Source organism: Octopus bimaculoides, chromosome 11 (assembly GCF_001194135.2).
Source record: "Octopus bimaculoides isolate UCB-OBI-ISO-001 chromosome 11, ASM119413v2, whole genome shotgun sequence".
NCBI lineage: Eukaryota > Metazoa > Mollusca > Cephalopoda > Octopoda > Octopodidae > Octopus > Octopus bimaculoides.
In genome coordinates, this window is record NC_068991.1 from 45,870,158 (window position 1) to 45,876,909 (window position 6,752).

The window sequence follows — 6,752 nt, forward strand, 5'->3', positions numbered from 1 at the left end:
CTCCTCCTCCTCCTCCTCCTCCTCCTCATCATCATCATTATCATCATCAACCATAGTAACAGCAACAATAGCAACAACACGGACTTTAAGCATAATGTAAGCACAATGCTTAATGTAATAATTGCACGAATTGTTTGAGTAAATGATGAGATAGTCATGGGTGGAAGGCTTTTGATCATAATAAGTTAGCTCGGAAATACTCCAATTCGTGCCCACTCCCCACCCTCAACATCACCCCCAACATCACTACCATCGTCTCCACAAGCGCCATCCTCACCGCCACCACCACCACCAGCACCAGACACCCATTTCTACAATTATCAGCATCATCGCCAAAAATCACTCCCCACCTCCACCAGCACCGTCACCACCGACACCACCATCACCACAACTACTACCATTAACACCATCACCATTATTATCACCACTACAGTCGCCATCACCACTATTATCACCATTATTCTCACCAATATCCCCCCACCGCCGTCCATCAACATACATACCCACTTCCGCGCCGTTCCCACCACAACCCACTATGTCTATACCACGGTAACCTAAGGCTGTAAAATCCGAACACTAGCACGTACACACACACATACACACACAATCACTCTCTCTCTCTCTCTCTCTCTCTCTCTCTATCTATCTCTCTCTCTCGCTCTCTCTCTTTCTCTCTTTCTCTCGCTTGCTCGCACACGCACACAGACTCGCACACACACGCAAACACATACACATACGCACACACACACAAGACAAACACGTACTCAGCATGAATGCACAGGTATACCCACACAAACATTCATAAACACTTTCTGTATGATTCCCCTCTCCTCCACCACCCCCCTCTCATTCTCTCTCTCTCTCTCTCTCTCTCTCTTCGCATCTTTGCATTGTTTATCCTCCTCTTCCTCCACCTCTTGTCTGCATCTCCTGCTAGATGTCTTTGACAAACAACAATTGGACACTCCGTTTCGGATGGGAAGCAATCATTTCATTTAGAGTCTGGCTGGATGTCTTTTGGGCAGAATCGCCGATCAGAGAGACACACAGGCATCTCAGACAGATGGACGTGGAGACGGGGAAGTGAAGTGGAAGTAGAAGGGGACGGGGAACGGGGACGGGACGGAGTTGGCTGAGAGGATGGGGAGGTATTAGAGAGTGACTAATAATAATAATAATTATAATAAAAATAATAATAATGATAATAATAATAATAATAATGATAATAATAATAATAATAATGATAATAATTAATAATAATGATAATAATAATAATAATAATAATAGTTATAATAACAATGACAATAATAATAATAATAATAATAATAATAATAGTAATAATAATAATAGTAATAATAATAATAATAATAATAATAATAATAAGAAGAAGAAGAAGAAGAAGAAGAAGAAGAAGAAGAAAAAGAAAAAGAAGATAAAGAACAAGAATGACGATTGCAGCAGCAGTATCAGCAGCAGCAGCAGCAGCAGTAGTAGTAGCAGATTAGTAGTAGTAGTAGTAGTAGTAGTAGTAGTAGTAGTAGTAGTAGTAGTAGTAGTATCTCTGGTAAGAAGAAGAAGAAGAAGAAGAAGAAGAAGAAGAAGAAGAAGAAGAAGAAGAAGAAGAAGAAGAAGAAGAAGAAGAAGAAGAAGAAGAAGAAGAAGAAGAAGATGATGATGATGATGATAAACCCGAAAAAGGAGAATGAGGCAGGGTGGCAAGTAGGAGAAAAAGACGACGAAGAAAAAGGACGGCAATGTAAAAAAAAAAAAAAAGTTTGTAAAGAAGTCGGAACAGAGGATTACCTCGGACCCACAAATATGGCTGGTATTTTATTGGGCAAGGAAATTAATGACAATAAATCAGACGTGGCATTGCAACACGAAAGTGATTTGTCTCTCTATCTTCTGCCTTCTACTTGTTTCAGTTAGTGGACTGTGGCCATGCTGGGGCACCACTTTGAAGAATTTTAGTCGTACAAATGGACCTTTTTTTAAAGTCTGGCACTTATTCTACCGATCTCTCATTGAAAAGATTTGGTAATGTAGTCCCAGATACACAGTGCCTAAATAAAAGACTGAATGGCCAATGGTAGACAGCGTGTCATTGACCATAAATCTATCTGCTCGATTAGTTATGACTTGGAGCTAAATAACAAAACTTCGACAACAACAACGAGAAAAATATAACAGCCAGAAGTTGTTATATAACAACTTGTCTTAGGCAATACTTCTCTCCTTTCATCTTCAAGCCGTCTGTCTGTGTCTCTGTCTGTCTTTGTCTCTCTTCTTTTCCCCCGCCTCCTCCTCATCTTTCTCCTTTTTCTTTCACACATATTAGCACACACATACGCATGCACAAACACACATACATACACACATATGTGTTTCTTTCTCACAGCCCAGAAGCGTGTGTAGGGTTAACGCAATTAGACGTGAATTCAGTTTGGATTCTTTTGATTAGGTTAGAAACAAAAGGCGAAACCTTTAACAATGAGATGTTGTGTTGTTCAGGCTTTTCCAAAAGAGTATTAAGTAAAGTAATTGAACATGACTACGAGACGAGGTTAAAAGTGGGCCCTCTGGACAAAATAGATTCCCTGTCACAATCTACTCATCAATGGTTTTGCAGTGCTGCTGCCACTGCTGTTACTAATGCTACTACAGTAGAGCTACCTACTCAGAGTAACGTGCTTTGAGTATTTAGCGACTCATAGCAGCCACAGTTACAACTTAAAGGTACTTCTTTTCGGACGTTCAAAAGATGTCTAGAGCATTATAACAAGCGCGATCAACCCTCGATAGCTGTCTAGGTAATCAATTTAATTAGTGGGTAGGGATCTGAATAAGAATCTTCAAATGTTTCCGTTAAATAATCTGCTGGAACTTAAGGTTACAGGCACCTGCTTTTATGCTGGAAGTATCAAGCAGAGAACGCAATCAGAAGTAACGGCTTCTGAAAAGTCTTGTGTGGTGAGGAGAAACCAAGAGGAGAAACCACTACCGAGATAGATATCGACAAAAAGAGCACAAGCTCAAAATACTGATTTAAAAGCCGAGGCAGAAGGATTGATTTTTATTGCACAAGATCTGATGGAGTCCCCACGACCACCACCATCACCAAGTCCTATCATTACCAAATCATTAAAATATATTGAACAGGTTTGTGATGCAAGATAAGTAGAAAATATAAAAGAAACAAATACCCAACTAATTATAAATTATACCAAGGAAATAAACGTACACCCATAATAGAAGATGCAAAGCTGACTTGTTTTAGAGATATGATATAAACACGATGCTTTCTCAAGACGAACACAACTCAGTGAATTGCGGAATTTAGCGTGAAGTTTGCCATATTGACATAGAAATGACCTCTTTCATTATTTGGATCGTTATGTCTAATGTCTGATGTTATTTGTAATCTCCTTTCTAGTCATAATCTATGAGACTGACGCTTTCATTTCCAGTGAGTTGTTGCTTTGTATATTTATAATTTAGAGACTAAACAATACGAAATGGCAGCAAACATATGACGAACGAATGCCTTTATGGAGACCTACCAAAAGTTAGTGACAAAACCAGGGCGCGCGCGTAATCCTGCGTAGGGCGAAACCGATTAGTAAGATCGGCCGCACGCGTATACTTGATATCTTACTCAGGGGAGAATGGGTAAACAACATCCAAGGTCATTTCCAGGGCCTCCGAGACTGTTACGAGCAAGACAGGAAATCATCCTCAGCCTAGAGACTTGGCAAGAATTTTCGTAACAAAGTGGACTGCGGTAAAGTCACCAAAAGAGCCAGGTGGTGATCGTAAACTAGACTGTAGATTAAGTTTATCAACATGTTTTTCTATGTTTCTAATTGTCATAATGTAGAATTCTTTCTTTTGTATTCATGCGTTATCCAGTGGAGGTGCAATGGCCCAGTGGTTAGGGCAGCGGACTCGCTGTCATAGGATCGCGGTTTCGATTCCCAGACCGGGCGTTGTGAGTGTTTATTGAACAAAAACACCTGAAGCTCCACGAAGCTCCACGAAGCTCCACGAGGCTCCGGCAGAGGATGGTGGCGAGCCCTGCTGTACTCTTTTACCACAACTTTCTCTCACTCTTACTTCCTGTTTCTGTTGTGCCTGTAATTCAAAGGGTCAGCCTTGTCACACTGTGTCACAGTGTGACACGCTGAATATCCCCGAGAACTACGTTAAGGGTACACGTGTTTGTGGAGTGCTCAGCCACTTGCACGTTAATTTCATGAGCAGGCTGTTCCGTTGATCGGAACAACTGGAACCCTCGACGTCGTAAGCGATGGAGTGCCAACAACATTCGTTACCCACTGACGTCACTATTAGTTGAATCCAGAAATATCTTTGATTATTTTCCTTCTTAGCTTTATTTTCGTAGACGTTCTTGTAACGTTCTTGAAAACGTTGTGTTAACGTATATCTTCCGAAATATTAATTTCAATGATTTTCTATATCTATATATGTCAATACAATAGAAACAATTGCCGGCTATATAAGGTGAATTCTACAATAAAGATGTGATTTTCTCTATGCATAGTTTTTGTTAAATATATGTGTGTGCATATGCGTGTGTGTTTGTGTGTGTGTTTCTTTGTGTGTGTCTTTGTATATGTGCTTGTCCTCACCATCACTTGACCACCAGTGCTGGTTTGTTTACGTCCCCGTAACTTAGTATTTCAGGGAAAGAGACGATAGAATAAGTACTAGCGTTAGAAAATATATTCTGGGGTCGATTTGTTCGACTAAACTTTTCTAGGTAGTGCCCCAGCATGGCCGTAGTCCAGTGACTGAAACAAATGATGTGAAGTAGTTTTATGCTATCGGCTCTGATTGGAAAGGAAAGAGAAATCGACCTTAATGTGCTTTTGAACTCAGAAAGTGAAAACTAAATAGCTAATGTGTCTATCTGTGCAGCATCCTGAAAGCAACGAAAGAATCGGCACCGGGAGAAGAAAAGAGAGGAAAAAGGGATTTAGACAAAAAAGATAACTAGTAACGGCAAAAGGCAGGCCAACGATTAGATTTTAAGTCTGTTGCCAGCTAATTCGCAGTAAATTAGTTTAATCTGTATTTATGGAAGAGAAAGGGTGAGAGAGAGAAAGACATGAAGAGAAAGACAAAGGGAAAAAGAGAGAAATAAAGTCAAGGAAAGGGAAGCGAGACTAAGAATAGAGAGAGAGAGGGGGGAGGAAGAGAATAGGGGAAAAAAAGGGTGAAGCATATCGATTAAGGGAAAGAGATAAAGGGGGAAAAAATAAAGACGGACAGTAAAGGATTTCAAGGAGTTAGAAAACGAGAGAAATGCAAGGAGATAGAACGAGATGGGAATGGAGAGACAGAGAGTGAGAAGAAGAAGAAGAAGAAGAAGAAGAAGAAGAAGAAGAAGAAGAAGAAGAAGAAGAAGAAGAAGAAGAAGAAGAAGAAGAAGAAGAAGAAGAAGAAGAAGAAGAAGAGCGAGAGAAGGAGAGAGAGAGAGATGGAGAGAAAGAGACAGAATGACAGAGAGAAGGAGGGCAGAAGGAGGAGATGAAAGACAGGCTGTAGAGAGGTGACGGCTAGCGTGTTACGCGCTGATAGAGCGATTTTAGAACGAGGCGGGTAGCGGTGGGTAGTTTATTGTAACCGACATTGTTTGTTTTGTCATTTTAAAGAGGAAGTTATGGCTGCTGCAGATGAAGAAGATGATGATGATGATGACGACTGCGAGGATGAGGACGATGCTAACGTTGTTGGTGCCTTATTTTCAGTTCCTCTCGTTACTGTTATTGCCGTTGACGAAGAAATTACATTTTCGTTTGTTTTCCTTGTTTTGCCTCTTATTATCCACTCTTTTTTCTTCTTTCTTTTCCTTCTTCCTTCATTTTCTCTTCTTACTGACCTGTCTTCTCTCTTCTACATCCACTCCTTCGCGCTCTCTACTCATTTATCTATCTATCTATCTATCTATCTATCTATCTATCTATCTTTCTATCTATCTATCCATCTATCTATCTATCTACCTGTCTATCTGTCTGTCTGTCTGTCTGTCTGTATGTATGTCTGTCTGTCTGTCTGTCTGTCTATCTGCCTGTCTGTCTGTCTGTCCGCCCGTTCGTCCGTCCGTCCGTTTGTCTGTCTATCTATCTATCTATCTATCTATCTATCTATCTATCTATCTATCTATCTATCTCACTTTCTAACTTCCTATCTCAACTTCACGGTACTCCTCTCCTCCAATCCCCAACTTCGTCCTCCACCACCTCCACTTTCACTTTCTCCATCTCCATCGCCTCTTCCACGTCTTTCCCCTCTCTGTTTGGTTGAGCGGTCCACGCCTGCGCCAGGTTGACCAGTAATCAAATTGTCACCATTAGGAAAGACGTATCAATGTAAATTGAGCGGGTTATTGTCATGATTAGTGACGTCAAAGTGACATTTCACATTGTTTCTTCCTTTCTTTTTTTCACTTTCTGTCTTACACTTTCATTATTTTTTTTGTTTCTGTGATATTCTTCTTTCATCTTTGACATTCTTGCTGTTGTGAATGATGTTTTTTTTTTTTGTTTTTTTTTTACATATTTTAATATATTGCTTTTTCCATTTCTTTTTATATTTGTTTATTTACATCATTTTAAGCTCTAACCAACCAATGATAACAATAATAATTTTCGTCTGTTTATTTACGTCATTCAGGCTCTAATAAACCAACCGACCAACGATAGATGATGATGATGATGATGATGATGATG